At 31.7% G+C, this 14,561-nt stretch overlaps 1 protein-coding gene across 1 annotated transcript in view; it reads right to left on the bottom strand.

The window, feature by feature from the left end:
• The window catches only part of LOC126733763 (protogenin-like), a 125,306-nt gene that overhangs the window by 9,602 nt on the left and 101,143 nt on the right, over positions 1–14,561 (bottom strand). The gene's annotated exons all lie outside the window — the stretch shown is intronic.

Genomic DNA, 14,561 nt, shown 5'->3' with positions numbered 1-14,561 from the left:
TGGCGATGGAGAAATTAAGACTGGTGGCAATAACCCTTAGGGAGTAGCAGCCTGATCTTTTCTACCTGAGACTTTTCTACATACATTCACAATATGGTCTTCAAATTTAAGGAACTTGTCTATGGAAAGACCCAAAAACTTACTGAACGGTGGCATGTTGATGGCTTCATTACTTAAACATATATAATTTGTATTACATTTAAGGATATTTGTTTTGGAAACATTAAATGTCAAAAAATTTGCATCACACCAGTCTTTTATTTTCAACAAATCTGCACGTATATTGGCCTCCATTTGAGAAACATCAGAGTCGTGCCAGAGGATGGTGGTATCATCGGCACAACAGTTACCTGCAGTTGTGGCAGATCGTTCACATAAATGAGAAAAATTAAAAGACCAAGTACTGATCCTTGCGGAACACCCACATTTATATTAAGTTCCTTAGACATACCACCATTAAATTTGACAGCCTGGACACGATTTGATAAGTAGGAACGAAACCACTCAAGGGCAGTTCCCCTGAAACCATAGAGCTCCAGTTTCATCAGCAGCACTCTGTGACTCATGCAGTCAAATGTTCTGTTGGAGGAATTATTTATCCTCCTTTGAAAGTAGGCCCACTTAGCCATTCTGATTGAGTTTCTGTAAATCTTGCGGTATCCGTTATAATAATTTAAAAATGTTGCATTGTTCATAGCGTATTTCCTAATGTAAAAAAGGAAGTGCATATTTTTCCCAGATACTCGTAAACCCTTAGTATATCAAGGTTTTCTATTTCGTTTCTTAATATTGACAACAGGAAAAACAGTGTTAAAATTGTTTAATACTATTTGATGAAAGCTATGCAGTGGGTTAACAGTAGTCAATACATTATTCCAACTTGACATATTGCAAAGCAAAGAGACTTGACTTGTTATAAGGGACTGATGGCGCTAAAAACTAAACTTATGAAATTAAAATTTTTGGTTAAACTCATTTAACGTACTTAAATCTTATATTTAAATTAAATATTATCTTGCTATCAACTATCCTGAATTTCTAACTTAATAAAACTAGACCCAAAAATCCCGAATAATAAAGTTTTAAATACAAATAAATTTTAAGGCCGGACCTGTGCAACTTTTCACGCTTGAGTGGCTGTGACTAGGGTCAGGCATTTAACAAAATAGTACGTGGGCGCATGTAGTCAAATTTTACGAATCAAATCTATAAATTCTTAAAAAAATGCTTAAAACATTTATTTATTTAATGAAATGATTAAATATCGCTTAGAATATTACTTTATGACTCTTTCCACATAAAATTTTGCGATTTAAACATGCATGTCGTGTGACAATACAAGTAACACCGGCACACGGACTATTTGCGGTACATCAAAGATTCTAATAGATCTCTGAACTGAACTATACATTGAAATTCGATCATAATTAGCTACAAATTGCAACTGTTGTAGCTAATTAGGAGAGGAAAAGGACACAGGATTTTGAAGATGTTTTTGCCTCTGAGAAACAGTTACAAAGCGCATTAAATTCAAAAAGAGAAGAAGTCGTCGCTCTTTAAAAAAGCACTGAAAACACGCTAAATAGTATGAGAAAGAAATAATTTAGAGTAAAACTCTATGAGTATAAAAAGCAACAGTTTAAGTTTAAAAATGATTTCGATAGAATTTTAATGCAATTAACGGATCGATAATGATTGACACCATTAGAACACAACTCTTATAACAACGAGATTTGTCTATTAAAGTCACAGTTAAATGAGTTAGAAGCCAATAAAGTGTATGATGACAATGCATCATCACCTATGAAGGCAAGCTCAAATTAAACATTTTTAAAATTTCAATTGCCGTAATGTTGAGCATAATGAATAAGTCAAAAATTGAAAAATCAAATCCGGACCACATAAATCGCACATCTCTAATCTAGAGTTTTTCTTGGACCACCTTGTTTATCCAACAATATTATTAATTACAGAACATTGGTTAAAAGCTAAAGAACCAATCCATCTGTCAAATTATACTGTATCGACTAATTACTGTACAAATAAAGCCAAAGATTAGTGAAGTCAGATTCACATAGATGCGTGTCATAGAAAATTCTGCGTATATTTTTGATTATGTATCTCCCATTTTAATGGTGCTATCTTCTGTTCTGTATTGAATCGTGGTTTGTCAAATATAAGGCAGCAGTTTATTGACAATTTGATTTTCCCATGAAAGTATCAATAACTACTAAGAGACGTGGTCGTATATATTCTCTAATCTTTCAGTCTTGTTCTAAAATTAATTGGGAAACACTGTGTGATAACAATCAACTCTTATAAGATCCTTTTATCTTAAATCTATTAAAATTTTTAATAATTAATTTCCTATGATGCATATTTTTAAACCTGAAACTAAAAGACCTTTGCACACACTACCTAGATTTTTAGTTCATAATAGTTTTTCCGCATTATTTTAATAAATACAACCAAAATTTATATCGCAAAACCATAAAACATGCCAAGACTAAATATTACAGGGATAGAGTGGAGTGTGCTATAATAACATACAGGAGACATATTGTCAAAACAAATTTTGTTTATTGTAGCCTGTTACCAGTACTATAACTAAATTACACTATTTTGGGTTGTCTACAAATGCCATTATATTTTTCCAATCTTATCTTGAGGGTCGGTCTCACTGCGTTCGGGTAATCAAAAAGTCAAATTATGAGTTCTCCAACTTCTTGCCTCTTACCATGGGTGTTCCACAAGGATCCATATTAGGACCGTTGCTGTTTTCTCTCTATGTGGCTGATATGGAAAAGTGTCTTCAAAATTCAAAACTCCAACAGTATGCTGACGATTCCCAGGTATATATTGCTTTTGATACTCCAGGTCTGCATGAGGCGCAAAATAAAATAAATACTGATCTACAGAGCTTGGCCGTGTTTACTGAGAATCACAACTTAAAACTTAACGCATCAAAATCGTGTGTAATGTTTGTAACACATAACAAGAGTCAGCTGCAAGAGGTTTCAAACAGATTTAAAGTAGTTGTTAAAAGCGAGTCTGTTCCAGTTGTAACTGAAAAACATAATTTAGGTGTAATTATTGATTCAAATCTTAACTTTACTTCCCATATTAAAGTCAAACTTCAAGCCGCCTACATCAGATTAAAGGGCCTTTATCAGTATAAGAAAATGTTGCCTTCAAAAATAAAATATTGGCTGTGTGATACACTAGTTCTTTCATTACTTGACTATGGGGATATTATATACGGCGATTCTTTAACTAACTACTTATCGAACAAAATACAAAAACTTCAGAATAGTTGCATGAGATATTCATTTAATATTGCCTCTAGAAACCGCATAACTCCATATTTAATTTCTAATTTAATTCTGAATATGAGCAATAGAAGGAAAGTCTATATGTTTAATTTAATTTATAAAATAATGAAAACCGGACAGCCTGCAAATTTAAGAAATTTATTTTTTAATCAAGATATTCCTTATAATACAAGAAATCCCCATTTGCTTAGAATTCCTTTACATAGAACAGCAACCTTTAAAAAATCTTTTTTATATATGGGCATTCGGATGTGGAATGAACTACCTATTTATATAAAGGAATGTTCGCCTAAAAAATTTATTATAAACTTAAAAAAATATCTCTTAAACACGCAAATTATGGTAACCTAATGTGACCGTACTTTATAAAATGGTATTTTTGTTTTAATTAATGTTCTGCACACCTGATCTTGCTAATTGCAAATATTTACATTAAAATTAAATTCTCACTCGCCTGTTATCTACCCTTCGTGCTCGCCCCTATACCGTTCTCGCTCGTCTTTGGATTCTTTTGTTTTTTTTTTTGTTTTTCTTTTTGCCCAGCTTCATAGCCACTCGCTAGTTCATTGTAAAATGCATATATTGTCCCTTCTGATTTTGGTATGGACCTTATTGTAAATACATATTACGTTTTTTAGAAAATAGTTTATTTAGGAACACGGGTTGTACAGCACATGTACAAGTAATCTATGTACTTGCATGTGTATCGGTTTTTTTTTTATAAAAATCGCGTTGCACTCCGATTACCAAACAAATTGTTGTAATTTTGAATTATTTGTATATTCATGGAATTTAGTTTCGTATATTCTGTAATAATGTTTAATAATTTTGAATGGTAATAAAAGTATTTTTTTTTTTTTTTTTTTTTTTTTTTTTAAATTGATAATATGGCACAAAAGCGTATGAAGCTAAAACTAGCCCGTCATATAAATACAGTAAAATAAACAGAGTAAAAGCATTGTTGTACCAGAAAACATATATAATTTATCCCAATTTAAACAAATAAATACATGCAAATAAAATACTAGCAATGGAAAAATTACGAGACAGTTTTACCATTAACCAAAATGGTTCCAGACAATCGTCGAAATGGCCAGACCCACATTTCCAATTCTGCCACTGAATTTGGCACTCGAGCAAAGTTAACTTTCGACTTCGATTTCAAGGAATTGATTCTATAAATGGAATGATTGACATATATTAAGAAGTTTGATTAAGAGATACACGATAAAACTCATTAGTGGAACATTCATACCAGAAACCAGTCAAAATATGTTTCATTGTATGACATAAAGTGTTATTTTCAAAGCAAGAAACTAGAAATATAAAAAGTATTTCAATGTTCTAAGGGCGAAAATAAGGAAAATCGCTTCCAGGCAATTGAAGACCTAAAGTAAAACTCAACCTTGAATTTCTAGTGATAAAACTGGTGGAAAAATGCATCTGGAACAGTTAAGTGGCCCAAGTATCCCTGGATATCTATTTGATCGATGCAAGTATCATAATTTAAGTTATTCAAGTATTTGTATCACTTCGAGTATTTAAAGCAATTTTTTATGTTTGATGCTTTCAAAGTCATTTTGTATGTCTTCTAGGAACACAAAAAGAATGAGTTAAAAATGCCTGGAATATAATTAAAAATTACTCCAGAAAATTGGTCACTTGAAAAATAATTTTTAAATGCCTGGAAGATATAATAAAAAAAAGTTAACTCAAAAACCTGGAATACCTAGAAAATTATGCTATAATTCCCAAGAATTACACTATGAATACTAAGGATCTATTCCCCAATAATCCAGAAGAAATGGATTAAAATGCCTGGACTAATTAAAAATTATAGCAGAAGGCTTACCTTTACCGACGAAGGGTGTGGGTTTAAAAAAACACAAATTTTTAGAATTTTTTCAATATATTCAATAATGCATTCGTCCAAGCGTACAAAAATATAACATGTATACAATGGTGATTTAAATATTTATACAATTTTAAAAAATTCACAACAAACGATAAGAGTACAAAAAGATTCTTTCGCGTACTACGGTGGTATCCGGGAGGGGACAATTAGCCTTATACATATATATATAGAAAAACCTGTTAATATATTGACAGGCTATTTGTCCTGTTTGTACAATAATTTGTTATAAAATATGTATAAACTCTTTGGATTGCTGACGAATATTAAAGCTGCGTCAAAAAATGGGTGGCGAACTTTTTAAAGGGAATATTGCACTAGTGTAGGAAATAATTTGACTACGAAGAGGGACTCCTCGTAGCTCAGCACCAAAAAAAAACATCTATTTATTACTGAGTAAATTGGGTCAGCAATCGGGAAGGGGGGGGGGTGAAAAATTGTTCTAATTGTCTAAAAAAAAAAAATAGCAGCCAGCCTCAACTAATCAGACTTATCGGTACTCAAGTAGATGAGATTCTTATTTCTCTATTATTATTTTTTTAATTAATGAAATTGTCTTGTCATTTAGTTGCAACGGATGTAAAAATGAACACGTCCATCCATTTATATATTTAAAAAAAAAACAAATCAACACTTCTAGTATAAATACCGTAATAACAAAACATTAAATAAAAAATACTAAAAACCTTAAAACAACTCTAGTGTCCCTGAGACACGTTTTACAATAACGTACAGATTAATCCATACGTTAATGTATTGAAATTAACAGTGGCGACCCATTAGGTTATATTCATGCCTGGAACAGATGAAAAATATTATTACAATTAAAAGTGTCAACATTCAAAAAGCCTGGAATATGCAAACAAATGTTTATAGAGGTTTATCCAGTTGTGCTTCATAGGCCTATCTTTTTCTAACTTGTTCATTAGAGGTGTTAGTACCATTGCATTCGCAGGTAATTTTCATTTTATAAACTTATTAGAGTCTATTCGGGACTGTTGCAGTTAAATAGAGCACAATAGTGTATTTTTTCTTCGTTATTCAAGGCATTTGAGGTAAATTCTTCTTGTAATCCTTGTTAAATTCAGTGTTCAAGCCTCTGGAGCATTTCATATAATCTTTCACGTCTTCCGGTTATTTAATGTAATTTTTTTATATGTTCCAGGCTTTTAAAGTGATTTTTTATGTCTCCCTGGAATTTTTTGTTAAAATAGGGTCAAATGAAAGATTTAAACAAAGGCTGTAAATGTCCAATTACACAAAAACATAAGTAGAATATCCCCAATAATCAAAAAGATATTGATTAAAATGCCTGAAATATTGAATATATATTTTCTGCAGAAACATTGTTTTTCATCAGCAAAACCCTTACCCCCCCACCCACCCCAAACATTTGCCCAGTAAGAAATTCTGCTGAAAAATCACCGATTTTCGTCCATAATATCCAATCTAATCGCACTGTTTTTGTATATCAAATTTAAATAAACAAACTGTGTTATTAGATTGGATATTACCGATGAAATCAGCTGTTCTGAATGCATATTATTTTGGAAAACAATGATTTTTGAAAAGAATGTCTTACTGGTAAATTGTGTGGGGTGGGTGGGGGGCTAAGGACAATTTTAATGAAAAACCTTTTTTTTTGCAGAAAATAATTATCTGAGAAAAAATGCGTTTTCAAAGTAATTTTTTATGTCTCCCTGGAATTTTTAGTTAAAATAGGCTCAAATGTCTCAAATATTTGAACAAAAATTGTAAATTTCCAATTACATAAGAACATAAGTAGAAATCTCCCATAATCCAAAAGAAATTTATTAAAATGCCTGGAATATATGGAAATTCATTGATTAATCCACATTGAAATTGACGGTAATTGATAAGCTTAAAATGATTTTAAATATCTGGAATATATGGACCACTTGTCTGGAAGACAATACAAACAATACCAAAAGTTAGAATGTGTAAAAAAATGATCATGAATCATGGATCTTTGCCTTGATTTATCTGGACTATACTATAGAGGTTTCAGTCATTGATTTTGGATTCTTGCAAGACTTGGTAATTTCTTTCTTGTTTGAGCTATTTGGACTTATTTTCTATTTTGCTTCAAGCATCTCAAGTCTTTGGGAGTATTTGGAGTACCTGTTCAAATGTACTTTTGTATGTCTTCCAGGCATTCAAAGAGTTAAAAATGCCTGGAATATAATTAGAAATTACTCTGCACACGTAAATAATGACTTCAGAAGACCTGAAAATTTATTTTAAAATGCCTGGAAAATACAAAGAAATTACTCCAAAAGACTGGTACACACAAAAAATTAGGTTAGAATTCATGGAAAAAAAATGCCTGGACTATAATTAAAAATGACTTTAGAAGTCTGGAACAGATACCAAATTACTTTTAGTACATAAATGATGCAAAAAAAATGACCACAAAGTATGTTTAATTCCTTAAAAGAAATAAACCAGTATTTCATATTCCTTAATGGCATCAAATACAAGAAAAGTAAGACTTACAACATTAACCAATAACATTAAATCCCTGGAATAAAAACAATGGTCACAAAAGGAAAACCTCTGGAACATACAAAAATTCACTTTTTTCATGTGGATCTCTCATGAGCCGCCATGTCTGGAAAACATGAAAAACAGATAAAGGAATGTTAGGCCTGTCTTTTTCTAATTTGTTCATTGGACTCATCTCTGGAAGGTTTCAATTAAATAAAAAATCAACCATAGATGGTAGCATAATTAGGTGAATTTTTTTTTAGTTAATGGTAGAAACCTCCTGGAAGGAAATAAGGTGTGGGATTGCCCTTCGATATTCAAGGTATTTGAGGTGATTTTTTCTGGATTGCAACCCTTGTTAATTTCATTGTTCTTTGGAATATCTGGACATTTTTTTTTCCATTTTAAGCCTCTGAAGCATTTTATATCTTTCAGTTATTTAATGTAATTTTTTAATATGTTCCAGGCTTTCAATTTTTTATGTCTCCCTGGAATTTTTAGTTAAAATAGGCTCAAATGTCTGAAATATTTAAACAAAGGCAGTAAATGTCCAATCCAATTACAGAAGAACATAAGTAGAAATCTCCCATAATTCAAAAGAAATTTGTTAGAATGCCTGGAATATACGGAAGTTCATTGATTAATCTACATTGAAATTGACGGTAATTGATAAGCTTAAAATGACTTTAAATGTGTAAAAAAATGACCATAAGCCATGATTTTTGCCTTGGTTTGTCTGAGCTATACTATTAACGATTTTCCAGGTGTTTTTTTAAAGGGATAACATTGACCTTTTTTTTCTAATTTGTTCATTAGAGATATAATTAGTACTGAAGCATTGATAATCCAGGTTGATTCAGTACGTTACTTCGGTTTTTTCAATATTTGAAGCCATTTATCTTGGATTCTTGCAAGACTTGGTAATTTCTTTCTTGTTTGGGCTATTTGGACTTATTTTCTATTTTGTTCCAAGCATTCCAAGTCTTTGGAGTATTTTGTGTACTTTTTCAGATGTAATTTTGTATGTCTTCCAGGCATACAAAAGGAATGAGTTGAAAATGCCTGGAATATAATTAGAAATTGTAAAGCATGTTCAAAATGACTTCAAAAGACCTGAAAAACTATTTTAAAATTCCTGGAAGCAAAAAATGCCTGGACTATAGTTAGAAATGAGTTCAGAATTCTGGAACAGATACCAAATTACTTTTAATACCTAAATGATGCAAAAAATGACCTCAAAGTACCAAGAAAACTTATTATAAAATGCCTGGAAAAGGTCCAAGAGGAACATGTAAATAACTATGTTAAATTCCTTGAGAGAAATAAACCAGTACTTCATATTCCTCCTTAATGGCATAAATACACTATAAGCTACACTAATAATCTAAAAGCAATTTATTAAAATGTCTGGAATATATAGAAATTCAATAATAAATCCATAATGAAATGAACAGTAATAGATAACATTAAAAGTAAAACATATTCAAGTAATAGATAATATTTCAACACTTTTTATCCTTAGCTTATAAGTTTTCTCGGTTCTTTATAGATACTTGAAGATGGACATCTTATATGTCAGAAACATGTAGGATAGATGATTTTTAAATAAATTTAGTGGAGGATGACAGAAACAATTTTAGTTACCCTTTGACTTATTAACTCCACTGCAAGTATGGACTACTTCTTCAACAAGTAATAGATAAGCTTAAAATGAATTTAAATGTCTAGAATTTATGGATCAGTTGTGTGGAAGACAATAAAAAAACTCCAAATTCCTCGAATGTGTAAAAAAAATACCTGGACCATGATTTTTGCCTCGGTTTATCTGGACTTTGCTATAGAGGTTAGTCCAAGTCATTGGCCTGCCTTTTTCTAATTTATTCATTAAAGATATTATCAGTATTGAGGGATTTCTAGATAATCCAGGCTGATTTAGTATATTGCTCCAGTTTTTTTAATATTTGGAGTCATTTACCTTGGATTCTTACAAGACTTGGTAACTTCTTTCTTGTTTGGGCTATTTGGACTTATTTTCTATTTTACTTCAAGCATTTCAAGTCTTTGGAGTATTTCATATACTTTTTCAAATGTAATTTTGTATGTCTTCCAGGCATACAAAGAGTTAAAAATGCCTGGAATATAATTAGAAATTACTTTTCAAACGTAAAAAATGACTTTAGAAGACCTGAAAATTTATTTTACAATCCCCGAAAGAAAAAAATGCCCGATCTATAATTAGAAATGACTTAAAAAGCCTGGAACAGATACCAAATTACTTTTAGTACAAAATATGACCACAAAGTCAAGAAATCAAGAAAACTTATTTTAAAATGACTGGAAAAGGTCCAAGAGGAACATGTGTAAATAACTATATTAAATTCCTTGAAAGAAATAAACCTGTACTTCATTTTCTTCCTTCATGGCATCAGGTACAAGAAAAAAAATTAATGGCTTCAAGACTTACAACATATAACCAATAACGTTTAAAACACTTGGATTAAATTAAGAAATTCTGCTGAAAAATCACCCGATTTTCCTCCATAATAACCAATCAAACAGTACTGTTTTTTGTATTACATATTTATTAATATACATATATAATTAAGTATATCAAATTTAAATAAACCAACTGTGTTATTAGATTGGATATTAACGATGGAATCAGCTGTTCTGAATGCATATTATTTTGGAAAACAATGATTTTTGAAAAGAATTTCTTACTGGTAAGCTGTGTGGGGTGGGTGGGGGGCTTAGGGTAATTTTAATGAAAAACCTTTTTTTTTGCAGAAAATAATTATCTGAGAAAAAATGTGTTTCAAAGTGATTTTTTATGTCTACCTGGAATTTTTAGTTAAAATAGGCTCAAATGTCTCAAATATTTGAACAAAAATTGTAAATGTCCAATTACATAAGAACATAAGTAGAAATCTCCCATAATTCAAAAGAACTTTGTTAGAATGCCTGGGAAATATGGAAGTTCATTGATTAATCTACATTGAAATTGACGGTAATTGATAAGCTTAAAATAATTTTAAATATCTGGAATGTATGGACCAGTTGTCTGGAAGACAATATAAAAAATTCCAAAAGCTTGAATGTGTAAAAAAATGACCATGAACCATGCCTTGGTTTATCTGAGCTATACTATTAGAGGTTTGTCCAGTTGTTTTTCGATAACATTGGCCTGTCTTTTTCTAATTTGTTCATTAAAGATATTATTAGTATTGAGGCATTTCTGAATAATCCAAGCTGATTCAGTACGTTACTTCGGTTTTTTCAATATTTGAAGCCATTTATCTTGGATTCTTGCAAGACTTGGTAATTTCTTTCTTGTTTGGGCTATTTGGACTTATTTTCTATTTTGCTTCAAGCATTCCAAGTCTTTGAAGTATTTTGTGTACTTTTTCAAATATAATTTTGTATGTCTTCCAGGCATACAAAGAGTTTAAAATGCCTGGAATATAATTAGAAATTATTTTTCACAGGTAAAAAATGACTTCGGAAGACCTGCAAATTTATGCATGAAAATGTATTTAAAATGCCTGGAAGATACAAAGAAATTACTCTAAAAGCCTGGTACACACAACAAATTAGGTTAAAATTCATGGAAGAAAAAATGCCTGGACTATAATTAACACATTGCGTGCCATGGTAAATTTCGTATTGTTCACCAAAGGGCCAATATTTTATTTGGATAAATTTCCATTATTTTATAAAATAAAACATTGGTAATTAATAGTTTTTTGATGTTTTTTCATTTTTTTCTCATAGAAAGGATTTTGATTGTCACCGTGTCACGTGGCCACGTCTCCCATTTAGAGAAGACATTCTTTATTTTGTTTTTTTTTGTTTCAAATTTCAATGCACCAAACCTGCCCAACCCAACCCAAACCAGAAGAAAAAAGAAATTCCCAAGAACCTTGTTTTTCTATTTTTTGTCAAGTTGGATCCAAATCCAGGATTTGAATCCAATCCTCTTTGACAATGTTTGAAATGAAAACTCAAGGTTCTTTATTGTTACAGTTTAGTGTGAATCAAGATGAGTCGAAAAAATTAAGCCTTGAGCGAAGAACAACTTCGGCATTATTTGAAAAATTCGAGTGATAGCGAATCGTTCTGTGAAGATTCAGATGATTCACTTGAGGATCCTTCTTGGATTGACTGCGATCCAAATGCTGGATCATCATCTGATGATGAAGATTCTGCAGATAGAGAGGACGTTGGCCTACTTGTTGACAATTTAGTCCGAGACGAAGAGAAAAAAGAGGAAGGGGAATTTTTGGAAGGAAAAGAATATGAAGGAAAATCTAAGAATTTTTAATTTACTGGACCCCATGGTCCAGATGTCAGTCCCCTGGACGTATATTTACACATTATAGACCATGATGTTTTGAATTTGATAGTTAAAGAGACCAATAAATTTGCAGAGCAATGTATTGCGACAAAGAAAAAGACAAAATACTCCCGTATAAATAAATGGACAGATACAGACGAAGAAGAGATCAAAAAATTTCTGGGCTTAACTTTATGGATGGGTCTTGTTAGAATTAGCAGTTTACAAGATTACTGGGCAAAAAAGGGGATATATAAAAATGAAATTGCATCTTCAGTCATGTCACGAAATAGATATCAACTTCTGCTATCCATGTTGCATTTCAAAGATAATAAAGAAATTGTTGTAGGAGACCATCTTGGTAAAATTCAGGCATTAGTCGATATTATGCAAAGAAAATATCAAGAACTGTATTGTCCGGGGGGAAGTTATAGCGGTCGATGAAACTCTTGTTCCGTGGAGAAACCGTTTAATTTTTAGGCAGTACATACCTAACAAGGCACATCGTTATAGCATAAAACTCTTCAAGTTGTGTTCTACAGATGGATTTACCTGGTCTCTAAAAATTTATTCAGGAAAGTCAGCATCTGGTGTTCGAGAAACAGGATTAGCACAGAATGTATGTCTTTTGTTGGCTAAAGATCTCCTTCACCAAGGACGGACATTATACATCGACATGTTGTTGGCACTTTTAGAAAAACCCGAAAAGACTTACCCAAAGAAGTTGCCAAAGCCAATCTAAAAAGGGGCGAGGTTAAATCACTTGAAGATCCAGATGGTATTGTTGTCTTGCTATTGAAAGATACGTGCGATGTCAGATTGCTAAGTACAAAACATGCACCAATAATGGTACCCGTAAATCGAAAGAAAAAATCCAAACAACATGGACTCAAACGAACCATCAACCAGCCAAGACGACACCACATTTTTAGTACCTACTGATACTGCTACGGGCTCTGATACCGATCCTGCTTCTGACACACCCCATCAGTTAGCTGTGCATTCATCAACTATTGCCGGCAAAAAAAGAAAGCATGAACCTTCCACTAGCAAAGATACCACCGCAATTGAAGTACCCATTACTCAAAGTCTCAAAAGGAAAAAGAAATCATGAGCAGCTACCGAAAAACCTATAGGAGTGATGGCATATAATAAAGGAAAAGGTGGCATAGATTTATCTGACCAAATGGCATCCTACGTTTGTACTCTTCGCAAAGGAATTAAATGGTACAGAAAGTTAGGACTAGAGATATTGCTGGGTATTTCCGTGGTAAATGCTTGGGTGGTATATAAACATGTTGCAAAAAGTACGATAGGTATAAGAAAATTCCGAGAACTTCTGGTCGCAATATTGAAGGACCAGATAAAGGAACGTCTAAAAAACAAAAATCATTTAGTGAACGTCATCAGCTACAGAAAAGAACTGATGCAAATGGAAAAAAATAAGAAGAAAATGTAGCTTGTGTTATGCTAAACTATGCAAAGAGGCCGGAAGGCAGGAGGCAAAAAAGAAGGCCAAAGGAGTATATACCTACTGTGCCATATGTCCAGGATCACCCCAGTTATGTTTAGACTGTTTTAATTATAAACATAAGTAAAAATATTTTTTATCTCTCTGTAGAACAGTTTTTCATTACTTTTTTTTTTAAAATAGAATAGGGGTTGTTGTTGCGTTTTGATATTCATTTGTTTAAAGTGTTTATAAAGTTATTTTAGGAATAAATGGAGTTTATTAACATTTAAAGTGCCCTTTATTTAAAAACATAATTATATAATACTTATATAAAGCTACCTAAAACCAAGTATACCATAATGTTTCCTAGGGGGCCACGGTTTGAAAACGCCGTTTAAAATACATTTAGCGTCACACATATGAGGGAGACACGGCCTGATCTGAAACATTTCGTGTCTCCCATATATGTATGACGGCCCCCCTAAGAAACATCACTGTCTCCCATATGTGAGTGACATGGCACGCAATGTGTTAAAAATGACTTGAGAAGTCTGGAACAGTTACCAAAATGATGCACAAAGTACCAAGAAAACTTATTTTAAAATGCCTGGAAAAGGTCTAAGAGGAACATGTAATCAACTATGTTAAATTCCTTGAAATAAATAAACTAGTGTTTCATATTCCTTAATGGCATCAAATACAAGAAAAGTAAATCTTTAACCAATAACATTAAAACCCTGGAATAGGAAAACTTCTGGAACATATAAAAATTCACTTTTTTTACGTGAATCTCTCATGAGCCGCCACTGAAAATTTAACCTAAAACTTAAAAAAATTAGTAAGTTAAAGTGTACTAGGACAAAAATTACAAATATTAGTTTCTTTTTCACATGAGGTAGACGTTTGGGTTAAAAATTATACTATAAAAAATTAGGGTTTCTTTTTTCTTTTCATTCAGTTAATAGGCCAAAACTTTTAAAACTTGTTAAATTATAAGTAAAAAAAAAGAGAAACCCGACATAA

Source organism: Anthonomus grandis, chromosome 3 (genome assembly GCF_022605725.1).
Source record: "Anthonomus grandis grandis chromosome 3, icAntGran1.3, whole genome shotgun sequence".
NCBI classification, from domain to species: domain Eukaryota; kingdom Metazoa; phylum Arthropoda; class Insecta; order Coleoptera; family Curculionidae; genus Anthonomus; species Anthonomus grandis.
Note: the sequence above shows the minus strand (reverse complement) of the source record. Positions and strands in the feature narration are given on the sequence as shown.